The sequence below is a fragment of the Ambystoma mexicanum genome, chromosome 5q (genome assembly GCF_040938575.1).
Source record: "Ambystoma mexicanum isolate Mex_15411 chromosome 5q, UKY_AmexF1_1, whole genome shotgun sequence".
Lineage (NCBI taxonomy): Eukaryota > Metazoa > Chordata > Amphibia > Caudata > Ambystomatidae > Ambystoma > Ambystoma mexicanum.
This window is the reverse complement of record NC_090933.1, coordinates 1,147,673,016-1,147,690,954: the sequence shown is the minus strand read 5'-3', so window position 1 is coordinate 1,147,690,954 and position 17,939 is coordinate 1,147,673,016.

Here is a 17,939-nt window from a genome sequence, read left to right as displayed (position 1 = left end):
GGATTGCCAGTGGTGCCAGATGGTGTAGTGCCCGACATGGCAACCCCAGAGGCAGGAGTGGGTGGGCAACTGGGTCCTGGGGCTGGGCTGTGGAGCGAGATGGTACTCCAGTCCGGAGTCTTCGGTTCCAGCAGGGGTGGTCACAGCAACTGCACCCCTGGCTGATGTGCAGGCAGCAAATAGCAGGGCACGTGGGCAGCAGGCAGGCAGGCAGCAGCAGATGGCAGGTGGGAGCGTGCTCAGGGCTCTGGGGGGCAGTAATTTGGCCTTCTGGACAGGAGCGTGGTCTTCCGTGTGCTTACGCCTGGCCAGCTTGATACAGAGTGATTTGGCACGTGAAAATCTTGCACGTCAGCGTGTAATTCTAGAAAAGGCCCTTAGCCGGTAAGCGCGTCAGCAAGTGTACGCGATTTCATTGGCCAAAAGGCCCTTAGCGCGTAAGCGCGTCTGTGACGTGTGTGCGCAGGCGTTTCCCTGTACACGGGTGCATGTTACACGTCCAAGAACTGCACGTCCGAGTATCAGCTCGTGTAATTGGAGGATAGGGCCTTAGCGCGTATACGCGGAAGTGACGTGGGACGTGTGGGCCAGTTCAAAAGGCACGTGTAGGATGTCATTTCCTTGTACGTGCTTTTCTTGGAGAGCGAGTGGGTGAATTCTGTACTTCTTGTCGGTTCACACGCGATTTACTTCACAGCGTTTCTAGTTCGTACTCCCTGTTACCTCTGACAGCTTTTTTCTGATTTTCTGTTGGGCCTGCTTCCTCAAACAGCGTTCACTTCTTCTTTTGTCCTGTCTCCTCAGACAGTGTACAATTCTTCTTTTGGCGGGGGTGTTGCCAACACGCAAACGCGCGTATTTTTCACGCTCATTTTCCAGGCAGACGGTGAGTCACGCACGTATTTACCAACTATGCTTGCCCCGTGTGTCACGTACCCCATCAGAGGTCATTTTAGGCTGTGTGTAACACACATACGTTCATTTTTGTGTTTCTGGGTGCCACAGCGTAGTGCGGGTTCATTTTTCCATGCATGTGGTCTACGAGGGGTTGCGTGCATGTTATATTCTGTTTTTGGGGTGCCTGTGCGTTGCTTGACCCGTCATCTTTCCCCAGGGATCACATACAGCCTTGCTAGAGCACTAGGGTACGAATTCCATCTAGTACCCTACCCCTTTGACACCCAATTGCCCAGGACAATAGTTTACTGCAACTCCCATATGCACAACAACATCAGTGCCATGGTGGGAGGCGACCAAGCGGTAAGGGTGGCAAAGGTGGCCGAGCCTCAAGAGGTGGCCGTGGTGGGCGCGGTAGGGGACGTGGCGGGGATTTGCAGGGTACCCCTAGCCCCCCATGTGTGGAGGACCAGTCAGGGACACCCATGCCCTCCCCCATAGTTGAGGGAAACGTGGCTGACACCATCTCTGATCAGCCCTTGTTGGACCGGCCCATTGTGGCACCTGACCTGGCAGAGGGTGACTCCCAGGCTGACTTCCAGGTCGCCAAGTCTAGGCCACGTGTGGCGGTGCAAGTTGGTGTCAACAGGCCACGTGGATCAGGGACAGCCATGTCATCTGCTGCCCGAGTTGGCAGGGTGGGGAGGCTGCAGGGGCAGCTGCAGCTCCATCCACCCCAGCTCTGACTCTCCCAGCCAGGGCAGTGTTGGTCCCAGTCCATCTTGCTAACGTTCCCCCTGACTACGTAACATTTCAGCCAAAGCCTGCACCAAGTCCCATGGTCAGTGTGCATTCCCACACTCCAACTACCCAGTCCACCGGTGCTCCTGCCCCTAGTGGCCAGAGCGGCGTAGGCCACTCAGGATCCCCACCACCTTCCAAAAAAAAGAGGAAGAGTGCTCGTCCACTACAGGCTGATACCCCAGACACGGCTACGCAGTCTGGCACGCAAAGGAAGCCTAGCTTCAATGATGCGGAACGTGATGCACTTGTGCAGTATGTGTCCGCACACGACAGCGAAATGTTGATCACTGCAGGGTGGAAGACCACACCTGCCCGACATCAGGCGCACTGGCAGACCGTCGCGGACATCATAAGTGCCCTTGGATCAGTGAGGCGCACAGCTGGTGAGCGCTACAAGCGCTGGAATGACCTTAAGCGCAGGGCAAAGAAAAAGCTGGCCTTAAGTCATGCCGCTACTCTGGTAACTGGAGGTGGGTCTCCACAAGAGGACATTGAACTCACGGTACATGAGTCTGTTGCTGGGACCTACGTCACGGAGGAACAGATCCAAGGTGTGGGAGATCTGCCAGATTACGAGGCATTGTCCGGTGAGTGCACATGCATGTGTGTGTGATCCATGTGTATGTTGTGTGTGTGAGGGGTTCTGATTGAGTGCCAGGTGAGGGTGTGTGTGCCTGAGTGGTTTGGGTCACCCAGGTGCTTCATCCAAAACATTCTGTGCCCCTGGATTTGGGTATTACAGTATCCCTTCTGCCCACAGTAGACTTTTTGTGCAACATCACGCCAGTTGCCCTTGAAGTGGTATCTTGCAACACATTTTTTCCGTATTTCTCAGTGTTCATCCAGGCTGATGGTTTCGCCCCCCCCACTTTCACTACGCATATCTGAGCCCTATTGTCAAACGATATGTGACATGCCTATGGTACATGCCATCTGTGTGATGGCATGGTCATGTATGTGGATTGGACATGCCACTCACAGGCCAATGTGTGATGGGGGCATGCAGCTAATGTGTTGCTCTACCAGCATGGTGTCATCAGTGTCTGACATTTTCCTCCCGTTCAAACTCAGTGACAGTGAATGCATGGGAGGGTTATAGTCATGTGGGACATGTGTCAATCAAGTACTGGTTCTGTACCTCGTGAGGCCTAATGGTGTGCCATGGTGCTAATGTGTGTTTCCATTTTTTGTCTTTCATGTTTCTGCAGGGGATGACGCACTTGATGCTGTTGAAGGTGAAGAGATGGTGCAGACCCAGGAGGGATCTCAGGCACGACTGGGCACCAGTGGGGGACGGGGTGTGGTGGTGGGTGAGAACCCACTCTTGCTGCAGACCGTTCTCTCCAGGGTTGTCTCTGGGTGCACCACACCAGACCTCTTTTCGGTTGTTGATTCGGATGATGAGACCTATGTGGCTTCGCAGATAGGTGTTTCTGGGAGGGATTCTGTTCTGTCCGACCCACCAGTACCAGGGTTACAGCCCACTATGGGGATGTCAGTGTTGGTAGGTCTGCCTTTGGTGGTTACAGATGCAGGCCCACAATCCGCAACATCTGATCCTGTTCCTGGGCCAGCAGATCAGAGGGGGAATACAGTCCCACAGCCTCAGGCAGTGCCGACACAGCAACGCACAGTTCTCCTTGCCCCAGACAGGTGTGGTGCCCGCCAACGCGGTGGCCGCATGCCACCAGGCAATACCCCATGGGAGAGATCCATATACGGTATGGCAAACCAACAGGCAGCAGCATCTGAGATGATGGCTCAAGCTATGGAGAGGGTGGCCACTTCCATTGTCCCCCCAGAGAGGCAGATGGAGCAACTACAGCAGGCAACAGACTCCATTTGCCAATCACTCAGGGACGACATGTTGGCGTCCAACAGGGACAGACGGGCGGCCCTGGACACTCTGCGGGAAGCCATTTCTTTAGAGTCCCAGGGCCAGAGGGAAGCCCTGAGGGTAGAAGTCCGTCACCTCAGGCAGACTCTTGTGGAGCTGGAGGCTTCCACTGTCACGAGGACAGAACAGCTGCTGGAGCGTGTCACACGTACGCTCTCAGCAGAGATGCAGGCAACACGGGAGGAGGTCCGGGCATCCCGTCAGGTGGTGCATGGGGATCTCTGCACCATAATCCTCCAGAACGAGACCTTCCACACCCGCATGCTTGCTGCCATGGAGGACCAGACTAGGGCTTTGCGTGGGCTGCCTCCCATAGCACCACCACCTCCTGTGGCGGCAGCAGCACAGGGTGATGAGAGCGACCACAGCGATTCAGAATCTTTCACATTAGCGTAGCCGTGCAGGCCATGAGCCCATGGAGGTGTATTTTTTTCGCAACATCCACACAGGTGGCTGTTGGTGTGCACCTTGTCCTCGGACCTCCTGGGTGGCCTCCCCCACCCACCCTGGGCCCCACATGGCCATTTTTGATTTTTGGATTTTGGTTTTTGATTTTTGCTTTTTGCTTTTTTGTTACAGTGTGTTGCCTTGTGTGGCTCCCGTGGGCATCCACTGTATTGCGGCTGGGCACACGCAGGCTTGTCCTGAGTTTGGGTTAGATGCTTGGGTTGTGAGACACACACCCCTCCTGCTTCCCTTTACCATGGGCTTGCAAAGGGGGTGCCCGAGTGACAGTAACTTACACAGTGACGTTGGACTCCCATGACAGTAAATACTGTGTATACATTCCTAGTGCATATTGTTGTAGTATTGTACACTGCATGGTGTATTGATGTGTGCTTGTGCATCCATGTCTCCCTCCTAATTTGCAGGTTCATTCCACATGTCTTCACAAGGCCGTCTACTTTGGAGATGGAGTTCATGTAGTAAGCAGTAAGCACCAGATTTGCGTGGCACCAACACTGTACAGTTGGGGGTGGTCGATGTGCTAGCATCACCAGGTTGTAAGTCTACGTATCCTTTAACTTAGTACTGTCATGTGAATGCTATGTTTAGGGTGGCTAGCTGCATTGTATTGTGGTAAGTCTTTGGTCATGTGTGTTGTCAGTTCTACATTAATGGTAGCACATTGTGTGTGGCCATTTTCCCATCGGGAGACTGTACTTTGTGACACTTGTGTCATGTTTTGGGGATTCCTTTGTTTGCTCTCACATAGCATGACATGCCATGGTGTTTTTGGGGGCGGTGCTGGGGAGGTGTTGGGTGACATGGCACTGTTGTCATGTTGTATCTTGCAAGGGGGTAATGATTTTAGCAGCATAGAAGTGTGTCTTTTGATGAGACAGCATTGGTGGTGTTTGTGTAGGTAGGGATGCACACAATGGAACACTACCAGGTGAACAATCTCAGGCTGGTATGGTTGTGACAGTTGACTGTCAGTTGACTCATCATCATTGGTAGTCAGCTGGTATGTGCCAGGGCTGTGTGCACTGCACAGGGGGGTGATTTTAGGTGAAGTAATTAGCTACCAGCTGCGTACGGGCTGCCTTACCCCGTGCCCTTCCCCTCCCATGCACAGCGGGTGTGCATGTGGTTGGGGATGTGGGGGCACCACCATGTCCACCAGCAGGCCCCTGCGTGTTGCAACGATGTGCAGGACACATGCTGCCACTATGATCCTGCACACTACTGGGGGAGCGTATAGCAGCTCCCCACCAGAGGGGTCAAGGGAGCGAAAGCGTGACTTGAGCACTCAGAATGTGCGCTCCACTATGCCCCGGGTTGCAATATTGGCTGTGTTGTATCTTACCTCGGGTGGCTTGGTGGGGTTCCGAATTGGCGTCATCATGTGGGTGCTCAGAACGTAGGCACTGTCCCCTGGGGAAGTGGTGATGGGTTTCATTAGTGGGGTTGTGACATTACTCAGTATCTGACATGCATGCATGTGCTGTGGCATTTACACTCACCAACCAGCCATGTATTGCCATGCCGACCAGCTTCTAGGTCCTGGTTTAGGGTTGATATTCTGTAAATGAAACTGTTGTGGGTGGACCCTGGATAGTTGGCATATACTGAGGTGATGATTCCCTTGGCATCACATACTACCTGGACGTTGATGGAATGCCAGTGCTTGCGATTTCTATAGATGTGCTCAGTGGCCCTGGGGGGACGTAGAGCCACATGGGTGCAGTCAATGGCACCTAGCACTTTGGGGAAGTGTGCCACCCCGTAAAAATCCTGGACAACAGCCTGCCTTTCTGCAGGTGTTCTGGGCAGGTATATGTGCCTGCGGACTGATGACACCCCCCCCAGTATGGCACTTGACCGCTGAAATGATCCAGTGGCCAAGAAGTGCAGTACATTAAGGACCTTCACCACGGGGCTGAGTGCTTGGGAGCAGAGGGTGGGTGATTTGAGGTCATCCTCCCACTCACTGACCCGGTCGAGTATTATGTGAGGTGGAAACCTATACCTCCCATACACGTGGTCATCAGGCATCACAAAAAGGCTGTTTCTGGGTGTAAAAATTCTGACCCTGGCTATCCTCCTCCTCCTCATGCGGTATCCCACGGCCACTGCTGCTAGGAACGGTATATTCATCCTGGCGTCTGAGCTTGTTTGTTGTTTGCGCGCACTTTTATGCTGCGCGGGTCGACGTACGGCTGCTTCCTGCTTGCGTACGTGTTTCCGGATTAGCACGACTTTTTTTTGCGTGTGCGTGTGGGCGTTCTGCGCATTTGCCTCCTGTACTTCCACGCCCACCACAGTGATACACGTACCCCGCTCGGCCAGGCCCAATCGCGTGTGAAACTTCACGCGAGCCCCTGAAGTACACGTACCCAGATCGCCCAGGCCCAATCGCGTGTGAAACTTCACGCAAGCCCCTGAATTACACATACCCCGCTCGCCCAGGCCCAATCGCGTGTGAAACTTCCCGCGAGCCCCTAAAGTACACGTACCCTGCTCGCCCAGGCCCAATCGCATGTGAAACTTCCCGCAAGCCCCTGAAGTACACGTACCCCGCTCGGCCAGCCCCAATCGCGTGTGAAACTTCCCGCGAGCCCCTGAAGTACACGTACCCGCTCGCCCAGGCCCAATCGCATGTTAAACTTCCCGCAAGCACCCGAAATACACACTATTTTTGAAACAGCGGGTGTCCGTGTTTGTTGCGTACCCCTTTGCACGTCATTTGTCCTAGAGGGCCACAATATGGGACATTCATTGAGCTGTATATACAGCTTTTCGTTAGCGCACATTTTTTTAATGCGCAGGGACGCTAGCGCCTGCCTTCATGGGGCGGACATGTGTTGATGTACATAGTTGACTTTTGGTTTGTGTCGTGGGATCGCCATTTCACTGCTGGGGGGTGGGTGTGCAAGGGGACATGAGTGGGGGCCTGCTGGCAGGTGCCCCGCACTGGTGGGGGGTGGGAGTGCAGGAGGACATGAGTGGGGGCCTGCTGGCAGGTGCACCGCACTGGTGGGGGGTGGGGGTGCAGGGGGACATGAGTGGGGGCCTGCTGGCAGGTGCCCCGTACTGGTGGGGGGTGGGGGTGCAGGGGGACATGAATGGGTCATGAGTGGGGGCCTGCTGGCAGGTGCTCCGCACTGGTGGGGGGTGGATGTGCAAGGGGACATGAGTGGGGGCCTGCTGGCAGGTGCCCCGCACTGGTGGGGGTGCAAGGGGACATGAGTGGGGGCCTGCTGGCAGGTGCCCCGCACTTGTGGGGGGATGGGGGTGCAGGGGGACATGAGTGGGACATGAGTGGGGGCCTGCTGGCAGGTGCCCCGCACTGGTGGGGGGTGGGTGTGCAAGGGGACATGAGTGGGGGCCTGCTGGCAGGTGCCCCGCACTGGAGGGGGTGGGGGTGCAAGGGGACACTTTTATGCTGCGCGGGTCGATGTACGGCTGCTTCCTGCTTGCGTACGTGTTTCCGGATTAGCACGACTTTTTTTGCGTGTGCGTGTGGGCGTTCCGCGCATTTGCCTCCTGTACTTCCACGCCCACCACAGTGATACACGTACCCCGCTCGGCCAGGCCCAATCGCGTATGAAACTTCACGCGAGCCCCTGAAGTACACGTACCCCAATCGCCCAGGCCCAATCGCGTGTGAAACTTCCCGCAAGCCCCTGAAGTACACGTACCCCGCTCGCCCAGGCCCAATCGCGTGTGAAACTTCCCGCGAGCCCCTGAAGTACACGTACCCCGCTCGCCCAGGCCCAATCGCATGTGAAACTTCCCGCGAGCCCCTGAAGTACACGTACCCCGCTCGGCCAGCCCCAATCGCGTGTGAAACTTCCCGCAAGCCCCTGAAGTACACGTACCCCGCTCGTCCAGGCCCAATCGCTTGTTAAACTTCCCGCAAGCACCCGAAATACACGCTATTTTTGAAACAGCGGGTGTCCGTGTTTGTTGCGTACCCCTTTGCACGTCATTTGTCCTAGAGGGCCACAATATGGGACATTCATTGAGCTGTATATACAGCTTTTCGTTAGCGCACATTTTTTTAATGCGCAGGGACGCTAGCGCCTGCCTTCATGGGGCGGACATGTGTTGATGTACATAGTTGACTTTTGGTTTGTGTCGTGGGATCGCCATTTCACTGCTGGGGGGTGGGTGTGCAAGGGGACATGAGTGGGGGCCTGCTGGCAGGTGCCCCGCACTGGTGGGGGGTGGGTGTGCAGGAGGACATGAGTGGGGGCCTGCTGGCAGGTGCACCGCACTGGTTGGGGGTGGGGGTGCAGGGGGACATGAGTGGGACATGAGTGGGGGCCTTCTGGCAGGTGCCCCGCACTGGTGGGGGGTGGGTGTGCAAGGGGACATGAGTGGGGGCCTGCTGGCAGGTGCCCCGCACTGGTGGGGGTGCAAGGGGACATGAGTGGGGGCCTGCTGGCAGGTGCCCCGCACTGGTGGGGGGATGGGGGTGCAGGGGGACATGAGTGGGACATGAGTGGGGGCCTGCTGGCAGGTCCCCCGCACAGGTGGGGGGTGGGTGTGCAAGGGGACATGAGTGGGGGCCTGCTGGCAGGTGCCCCGCACTGGAGGGGGTGGTGGTGCAAGGGGACATGAGTGGGGGCCTGCTGGCAGGTGCACCGCACTGGTGGGGGGTGGAGGTACAGGGGGACATGAGTGGGACATGAGTGGGGGCCTGCAGGCAGGTGCCCCGCACTGGTGGGGGGTGGGGGTGCAGGGGAACATGAGTGGGACATGAGTGGGGGCCTGCTGGCAAGTGCCCCACACTGGTGGGGGTGGGTGTGCAGGAGGACATGAGTGGGGGCCTGCTGGCAGGTGCACTGCATTGGTTGGGGGTGGGTGTGCAAGGGGACATGAGTGGGGGCCTGCTGGCAGGTGCCCCGCACTGGTGGGGGTGCAAGGGGACATGAGTGGGGGCCTGCTGGCAGGTGCCCCGCACTGGTGGGGGGTGGGGGTGCAGGGGGACATGAGTGGGACATGAGTGGGGGCCTGCTGGCAGGTGCCCCGCACTGGTGGGGGGTGGGTATGCAAGGGGACATGAGTGGGGGCCTGCTGGCAGGTGCCCCGCACTGGAGGGGGTGGGGGTGCAAGGGGACATGAGTGGGGGCCTGCTGGCAGGTGTACCGCACTGGTGGGGGGTGAAGGTACAGGGGGACATGAGTGGGACATGAGTGGGGGCCTGCTGGCAGGTGCCCTGCACTGGTGGGTGGTGGGGGTGCAGGGGAACATGAGTGGGACATGAGTGGGGGCCTGCTGGCAGGTGCGCCGCACTGGTGGGGGGTGGGGTTGCAAGGGGTCATGAGTGGGGGCCTGCTGGCAGGTGCCCCGCACTGGTGGGGTGTGGGGGTGCAGGGGGACATGAGTGGGACATGAGTGGGGGCCTGCAGCAGGTGCCCCGCACTGGTGGGGGGTGAGGGTGCAGGGGGACATGAGTGGGACATGAGTGGGGGCCTGCTGGCAGGTGCCCCGCACTGGTGGGGGGTGTGTGTGCAAGGGGACATGAGTGAGGGCCTGCTGGCTGGTGCCCCGCACTGGTGGGGGGTGGGGGTGCAAGGGGACATGAGTGGGGATCTGCTGTAGAGGGAACACCTGGGAGGACCCACACTGCCAATTCACGTGTAGGACTCCCCTGCACCCCAGATATACACGTACCCCACTCTCACAGGGCCTGTCGCGTGTGATAATTCCCGCGCACCCTCGAAATACACGTTCCCTGCTCGACCAAGGCCAATTGCGTGTGAAACTTCCCGCGCACCCCATATTTACACGTACCCTGTCCAATCGCGTGTGAAACTTCACGCGAACCCCAGGAATACACGCACCCCACTCGCTCAGGGCCTATCGCGTTTGAAACTTCGCGCGAACCCCTGGAATACACGTATCCTGCTCCGCCAGGCATGATCGCGTGTGGAACTTCACGCGCACCCCTGAAATACACGTACCCCGCTCCCCCATGCCTGATCGCGTGTGAAACTTCACACGCACACACAAAATACACGCACTAGCCAATTTTTCACACAGCGGGTGTCGCTATTTGTCGTGTACACCTTTGCACGTCATTTGTCCTAGGGGGCCACAATATGGGACATTCATCAGAGCTGTTTATTCGTGCTTTTTGTTAGCGCACATTTTGGCGCACATTTTTTTCCTGCGCAGGGGCGCTACCGCTTGCCTTCCTGTGGCGGATGGGTTTTGGTCAGTGCGCGTCTTTGCCCGTGCGCTGGTTTGCCCTATTCGATTCCATGAATACGTGTTGTAGGCAAGCGTGTGGGGGTTCCGCGCACCTGCCTCCTGTACTTCCCCCGTGACGCCCACATTTTCACGAGTTGTTCCCCATTCCGAGTGTTCCGCCCTGTGTTCCGCCTACTTTTGTTATGTGCGCCGCGCTATGTGCGCTTTCGCTGTGGCCTTGGCGCACGCCGTTAGATGACCTGTGCGCCGGCGTGCGCTGCACACTTTTTCAGCGCACATCCCTGATTTTACTCGCGCACGGACTTCCATGAATAGATGTGCGATGGTTTCCCTGCGATATTCGCACTTGCACTGCGATTTTCGCTCTTTCACTGCGAATCGCACGTTTTCTCACGCTTGCGCCGGAATTTTCGGCGCACATTGTTTCCATGAATCGGCCTGTTTGTATTTACATAAATACATATATTTACAATGGCAATGGGGAAGCTGGATGCACCTGCACCGTTATCAACGGTGCCGGTGCATCCAACATGCTCTGATCACGGGTGCCATTACGGCCGGCAGGTCAGACCTGGCAGCCGCAATGGCACGTGCGATTAGAACTCCTAGTTTGCCAGTCCAGGAACTATGGTACCGGCATGCTTACCGGTACCGTAGTTCCCTGACTGGCAAACCTATAATGAGGCCCAGTGCTTTTGCATATAGCTTAAAGAATGTATAAGGTGCAATTGATGTGCAAAAGTTTAAATGTTTGTTTTATAGCAAAACTATTCAAATATTGCTGTATGTATTGTTTTATTAGGTTTAGTATTATAATTATAAATAATTACGCAATATGTACATGAATTATTACAGAACACTTAAACATAAACACTGTTACATGTAAATCACTTTTCAAGGAACATCTTTTAATATTTGTGTCTAATTAATGCATTCTAAAACATATTACAGTAGTTGCAAAATAACAGCACCAATGTTCTGTCATGTGTTTTGATTGTGTAATGTTTTATGACATGTAATTACATAGCTACGAATATGAACCTATTAATTGTGTGTATATTTACATTGTGCAATTTTTTTATTCATGTACACTTAGTGTATATATGTAATTACGTATGTACAATTTCGAACATGTTAAATATTGCATACATTAATGTTTTTCTGTTAAATCAATATCGCTGGAGGACTTTTTGTATGCTAGCCGTGAGTCTGTTTTAACCTGTCCAGGTTGGGCTTATTTGGGAGATGTGTTTGACAACTTTAAGTCCTTATCTTTTAATTTTATATTTTGGGTCCCAGATTATTCTGCTCTATATTATTATATTGCTTCCCTCAATGTTCAATTTTTTTGGGGGTTGGCTGGGTGTTGCCTTGTGAAAAAATCATCATATTGCTTAACCTTCATCTTGTCTCTGATTTTCTGGATCAACATTTAATTTCATCTTGCTGGTTTTCTTTTGCTTTCCTTTTCTTTCTTTTGTGTCCTGTTGTAATTCCCCATCTTTGCACTTATTGCACCAATTCATTGATCCTGGAAATAAACATGGCCTAAGGAGCTATAGAACTAAAATAAATACAAATACAATATAATACATTAATAATACATATAATATTTTGCTCTTAATTTGTGATATCATATGTGGTCTAAATACAATTTATAACAATGCAAGTTGTTGAACATCTATTTTTACCCAAAGCAATTCAATCTACATGTTTATGTTTTAGTGTAATATAAAAATGGTGCACTTACAAACGTATGTAAGCAAAAAAAATCATTTTACCTACATACCTTTTAAAGTACATTTATTGTTAAGTAACTTGTGTAAATAACTTGAAATATTAGAATGAAAAATAATGTCACAGAAAACATAACATTTGTATATAATGAACTGCTAGTATCTTTTGAAAAAATGATTGTGCACTTACAAAAGTACGTAAGAAAAAAATCATTTTAACTTACATACATCTTAAAGTACATTTATTGTTAAATAACTTTTGTAAATAACTTGAAATGTTAGAATGAAAAATATTGTCACAGAAAACATGACATTTGTATATAATGAACTGCTAGTAACTTTTGAAAACACCAAGTTGATGTTTTTCTTCACTTTCTTGATGTTCCTTTCTGCACCACAAATGCTGCAGTAAGAGCAAGACGTTTAATGTTAGCTAATTTTAAAAGGTGTATTCAAATATAAATATATGTTTAATGTTTAACGCAAAGTGCATTTTTTTAAATCCATTATATTGTCTTCAAAAGCACACATTTATTTTGTAAATATTAAAGTAACCAAGTGATTAAAATGTTCTAGAAGTCTATAGTTAAACATGTTCCATCAACCAATGTCTTATGCTGAAGGTATGTATTTTAAAACTAACCAATTTGATAGGTTACCTTTTATTTACTGCATTTTAAATGCATTTGAAATGTTGAAGCCGGTGGTGCTTTTTAGCACTGTATTGTATCATTTTACTTTATTTACATTTTTAATACTGTAATGCGTTTGGTAGAGGAGTGGTGTGTGGGCATGAGGTAGTTTAGTAGTGAAGCGCAATACATTCCTCGCATATCTGCCATGGCCTACCTACATACTGCGCGAACACTGTACCATTGTACTCATCTGCTATGTCGATAAGGTGAATGGGCCCTTGTTTCTGGCAACCTTGTGGGTTGAAAGGCTCTTCTGCAACACAAGTCTATCCAGGGACCTGTGCATCTGATGTAAGCACTCTTGTTTACTAGCATGGCTCTATGCATGTGTCTTGCTGCAAGCTGTGGGAAGAGATGGGGTCTGATGTCCCATGTAGGGTTCACACTGTGCCTTCCCTTTACTTCTCCTCATATACATTGTTACAGCCTGTCACCATTGCAGAATATATGTCTCAAAGATGGATTTTTCAGAGAAGTGACAGCATTCACCTGCCATTAGGTGTCTCCCTGTTGTTCATCTACAGTGACATTATGGACTGATTTGCCCGTTTGCTGTGCTATGCATGGTGACCGACACACTTGTGCTAACTCTGTAAGGTGATGTGTGAGATTTACAGTAAAGTCTACAGTCGCCATGGCACAGTCTGCATTTAGTACATGGGGTCTGTTGCTCATGTTTTTGCTTATAGGCACACAGACTACATGCTGCTTCATGCATGTGCATGCTGGGAGGCTATGCAGGGGTGGTGGGTGCATGCTGGGGTGTGGGGAGGAGTGTTGTTCCATGTAGTCCATGCAGGGGTCCATTTGCAATCTACTGCTTGATGTATCATGTTGCTTTACGACAGGTCAGCTGGTGTGGTGTCTTATGACTGTTGGAGCAGGTGCACTGATGCTCACACTTCTGATGTCGGGCATGGGCTGTAATGTTGGTGGATGGATGTGTGAGCTGCACTATTACGTGGTGGAGTCCTCTCTGAGGGTGTGGTGCAGTACATTCTCATGTGGTAGGGCAGGTCGACCTTACTGGTGTGTCAAGGTTGCTCCAGCTGGTGCTCTGTCCCCCTGATCTCTCATGGCAGGCAGCTCTGGTATGCAGTGTGTATCAGCATTTGCAGTTCTCCACGAGCCCTCACTATCAGTGTCCTCAAGGGCAGCATTGTAGTGACATCATGATTAGTGTGTACTCTGTGGTTTCATAAACTGATACTGACGTTCAGCTTGTTGTGGCCTGCGGTTAGCGGGCCTCATGTCATTTGTGAATTTCCTGGCTGTTCCTTGGTGATATGCTTTTGGAATCCACACTCATCACACCAATGTACTGCCTCCCCTACCCACATTTCAAGGATGATGTGTCTGCCTCGCAGCTCTATACTTGCATAGACTAGTGCATCTAATTGTGTGCTTGGTTTCACCTCACCATGCCATGTTCTGACGGGTGTGCATCCCAAAGTACAAACACACAGTGTTCCAGGCATCCATTGTGCACTTTTGGGTGGTTGGATGTTTATCTGGGGGATGGCGTAGACCCCACTGTATGCACGGCATGACAAATTGGCTAATGAGTTCATGGTGGTACTCCGGTGTGGCCTATTGGTTTACAGCACTGGGGAGACTTCAAACTCTGTCGGACTGTACTGTACTGTCTCACAATGTGTCATGAGCAATTGCTCATTGTTGTAGGTGATGCATGCTTAAAACTGGTAATGTGTGTCATGTCATGCACGGCAGATGTGTGGTGGTGTGGGTTTGCATGTGAACACTGATGTTTGATCCAATGGTGCTGTGGGAGACAATGTGGCTTGTGCGCTGCTGTGTGAAGTTGAGTTGCTGTTGATCACTATTCACTACATGGCCTTCCATCATGGGACTTTTGGGGATGTGTATTACTGGCACAGAGGAATAGTTGTATGCAGGTGTGCATTTCTTTGACCTGGAATGCAGCTCTGAATTTGTGGCATTGTACATGTTTGCTATGTGTTGGCATGGCCAGATATCTGTTTCCTTGGGTGTCCCAAGTAGGTGGGTGTGTGCAGGCCGTGCCTGGCAACTTGTCATCCTATCATCAGGGACATTTTCTAATGTGCAGTAACTGTTTTTTCAGACTGCTTGCATGCACATGGGAAGAAGCTGTTGATCAGCCACCCCCTCACTCACACTGCTGTTGCACTCGCCTCCCCCCGGGTCGGTTGTGGCTCAGTCCTGAGGTTAGGTACTAGGTCTGCATGTACACCTTTGAGCATTGCAATGTTCTGCAGGATGCAACCAGTATGTATGATGTTACACGCAATGTGTGGCTTGTTCAAGAGTACCCCTCCACCACTGAGTGGTCTAGGCATCTGAATCAAGACTTCAGGAGGCCTGTGCATTGTTCAATGATGCCCCAGGTGGCCCAGATGCCAGTATTGTACCTTGCTTGCTGTGTGGTGGTGGGACACCTGTAGAGTGTCATGAGGTAGGGCCGCAATGGATAACTGGCATCTCGTGTGTGGAGAAGGGCATGAATGGTGTCAGTGCACATTGGTGTTCCTTCATGTGTGGTGTTAAATTCATGCTACTTGTTTTTGTGTGGACCAAATATGTCCACACACGTGTTGTGATGGTCATGTGCATGTGCGCCTGTGTGTGGATATGTGAATGTGGTGGAAGATGGTGAGGGTTTCAGTATTTACCTATTAGCCACATGTCTCCATAGTGTTGTACTCACGTACTCAGGACCAGACACTTGGAGCCAGCGCAGGGTGAACTCTGACTGTTTCTCAACAAGATATGATATGATAGGTTATTTATAACGTGTTTAATACCCAGATGTTTCTAAGCGTGGACCCGTGGATCGAACCTGTATTGCTCCAGTGTCGTCTTGCTTCCAAGGTGAGTACGTTGCCACTGAGCTATCCTCCCGACACATTCAAAACCCAAGGAGGGTATCCTCAATTGAGGGCAACCTTTCTTTCGAGAGACCATGCTACACGTACTATTGACGGGTAGCACAGTGGTTCGAATGAAAGAGCAAGTGCAGGTAGCACACGCCAAGCTAGGAAGAAAGAAAATAAGGGGATATTAGATAAGGATAAGGCAGATGGAAACAGAATGAGAAACGTAGTTGAATAACTAACCTTATATGAATGAGAGTAGGACTCAGGCGTGTAATGACTCCTTTACCAGTGAACCAGAGATGAATGTGAAAACCAACACCGGAAGGTTGCTAGAGGGTTAGTAGGGCCTATCCCGAATAGAACGAGGATACACTAAAGATCTATGGAAAAAGATACATACCAAGGCAAGTACTGCATCGCGTTCAAATCCATGGAAAAATATGTCTAGAAATCCAATCTGGTTGGTAAGTAGAAATATTCTTCAGGGAATCCTCAGTTAAGTAATTAATGCACAGTTTAGATAAGGAAGTCAGGATACGTGGTAGGATCAGGCTGGGAGAGAGAGGAGGAACAGCAAAAGAACAGGTAATGCGTCTCCAAGTGTGGGGGAGACATATTTGTCATCACCAATGAGGAACAGGCAATAGGAAATCCAGGGACGTGCTGAGGTTGTAAGGTAAGCAGGCAGCGTCAGAACAAACAAGGAGCAGGCAATCAGGAAGCCGGCGGCGTACTGAACTCATAAGGTAATAAGGAAAAGTCTAAGCAGACAAGGAGCAGGCAATGGGTAATCCAAGGACGTGCTGAGGTAGCTTAGGCAGGAATTGTAACAGTCGAGCAACTGGATAGTGGCCTCTCCGAAGGATTCTGTGGTAGAACGTAGGACAGAATAAGCATCTGACCCAAAGAAACAGGCACTCCAGGAATGTTCCAAAATCAAAGTAGGTTAATCAAGGAATACCGAACTATGTAACACGTTGAACAATTTCAATCAGAAGCGTTGCAGTAGAAGTCAGCACAACAGATATACGTTAAAAATGGTCAGGTGACCATGCTGTCCCACATCATTGCCTAGGCAACCGTATGCTCGGCACACAACATACGCACATGCGCCGATGTCAATACAGTACCATGTCGTTGTCTGGACAATGTGATGCTAGGCAGCCGACAACAGCGTACACAGGACTGCAATAAACGTCATGATAGTTTCCAAGTATGCGGCCGTAACAAGTGCCTACTGAGCGTCCTATGTCCTGGAGAACGTGAAACCTTGCAGAGCGTGACACATAGTGTATGGCTTCCAAATGCTTCCAATAACACCCACATACTGGAGTCCCGGAATATGTGGCTGCCATGGATGGAACACAGGGAATTTGACACTCACGCCACTGGTGTCACAGACCAATTGGGCGTTGGTTGAGTGCCAGCAGTGCCAGTTCCGGTACATGTGTGCTTGGGCCTGGTGGGGGGGGCATAGTGCGACCTGGGTGCAGTCAATTGGACCAATGAAACAGGGGAATAAGTGCACTGTGTTAAATGTGCAATCCACCTGACTTTGTTCATCCTGGGTTGTATGCATGCTGACATGGTGTTGGCTTCACGATGTGCTGGATGTCATGAACCGGTTCTGTGCAGGTGACTGCATAGCTTGTTACATACATGCAATGATGCACTGGTCCTCTGGAGAGAGCCAGTGGTGAAGAAGTGTAGGGCTGCCAGGAGCTTCGCATGTGGCCCAATGGCATGTGACTATCCAATGGTGGGGTGCCAAGCACCCTCCCACTCCTGCAACATGTCCATGATGACTTGCAGAGGGAAGCAATATCTTTCATAGATTTCCTTGTCGGACATGTCAAATAGGGTGACCCGGGTGTTGGAAACCTGCTCCACCTGTCTCCTCCTTGGCTATTGTGTGGCAGAGGCATCTACAACAGCATCATGCCATTGCTTCATGTAGAGTTTTATCACCAAATCACAGGGATACATGTCCTGAAATAGGGGCCTGGAGTGCCGCTGTATGCCTTTATATCGGGACGTGTGGTGTCATGCTGTGCATGCTGATGTGCATTGTCACTTTGGTGGGTGGTTTGTACTTGTTTGCATAGGATGTTCTGCAGCTGTGGGTGTGTGGGTTTCATATGTGTCTCATTTACTAGCATTGTGTGCGCGTTTGCCTTGGGGAGTTGTTTGTTTTTGAGATGGTGGTATTTGTTGCATGTATGATGTGGCAGAATGTGTGTTTGATGTGTTGGTGTGTTATGGGACGTCTGCTAGGTATTGTGTATCCTGTGGGGTATAAAGTCAGCCCCAGAATGACATGAACTGAAAGGCCAAGCCAGGCCTACACTGTGAGATTTAAGCTGGCTAA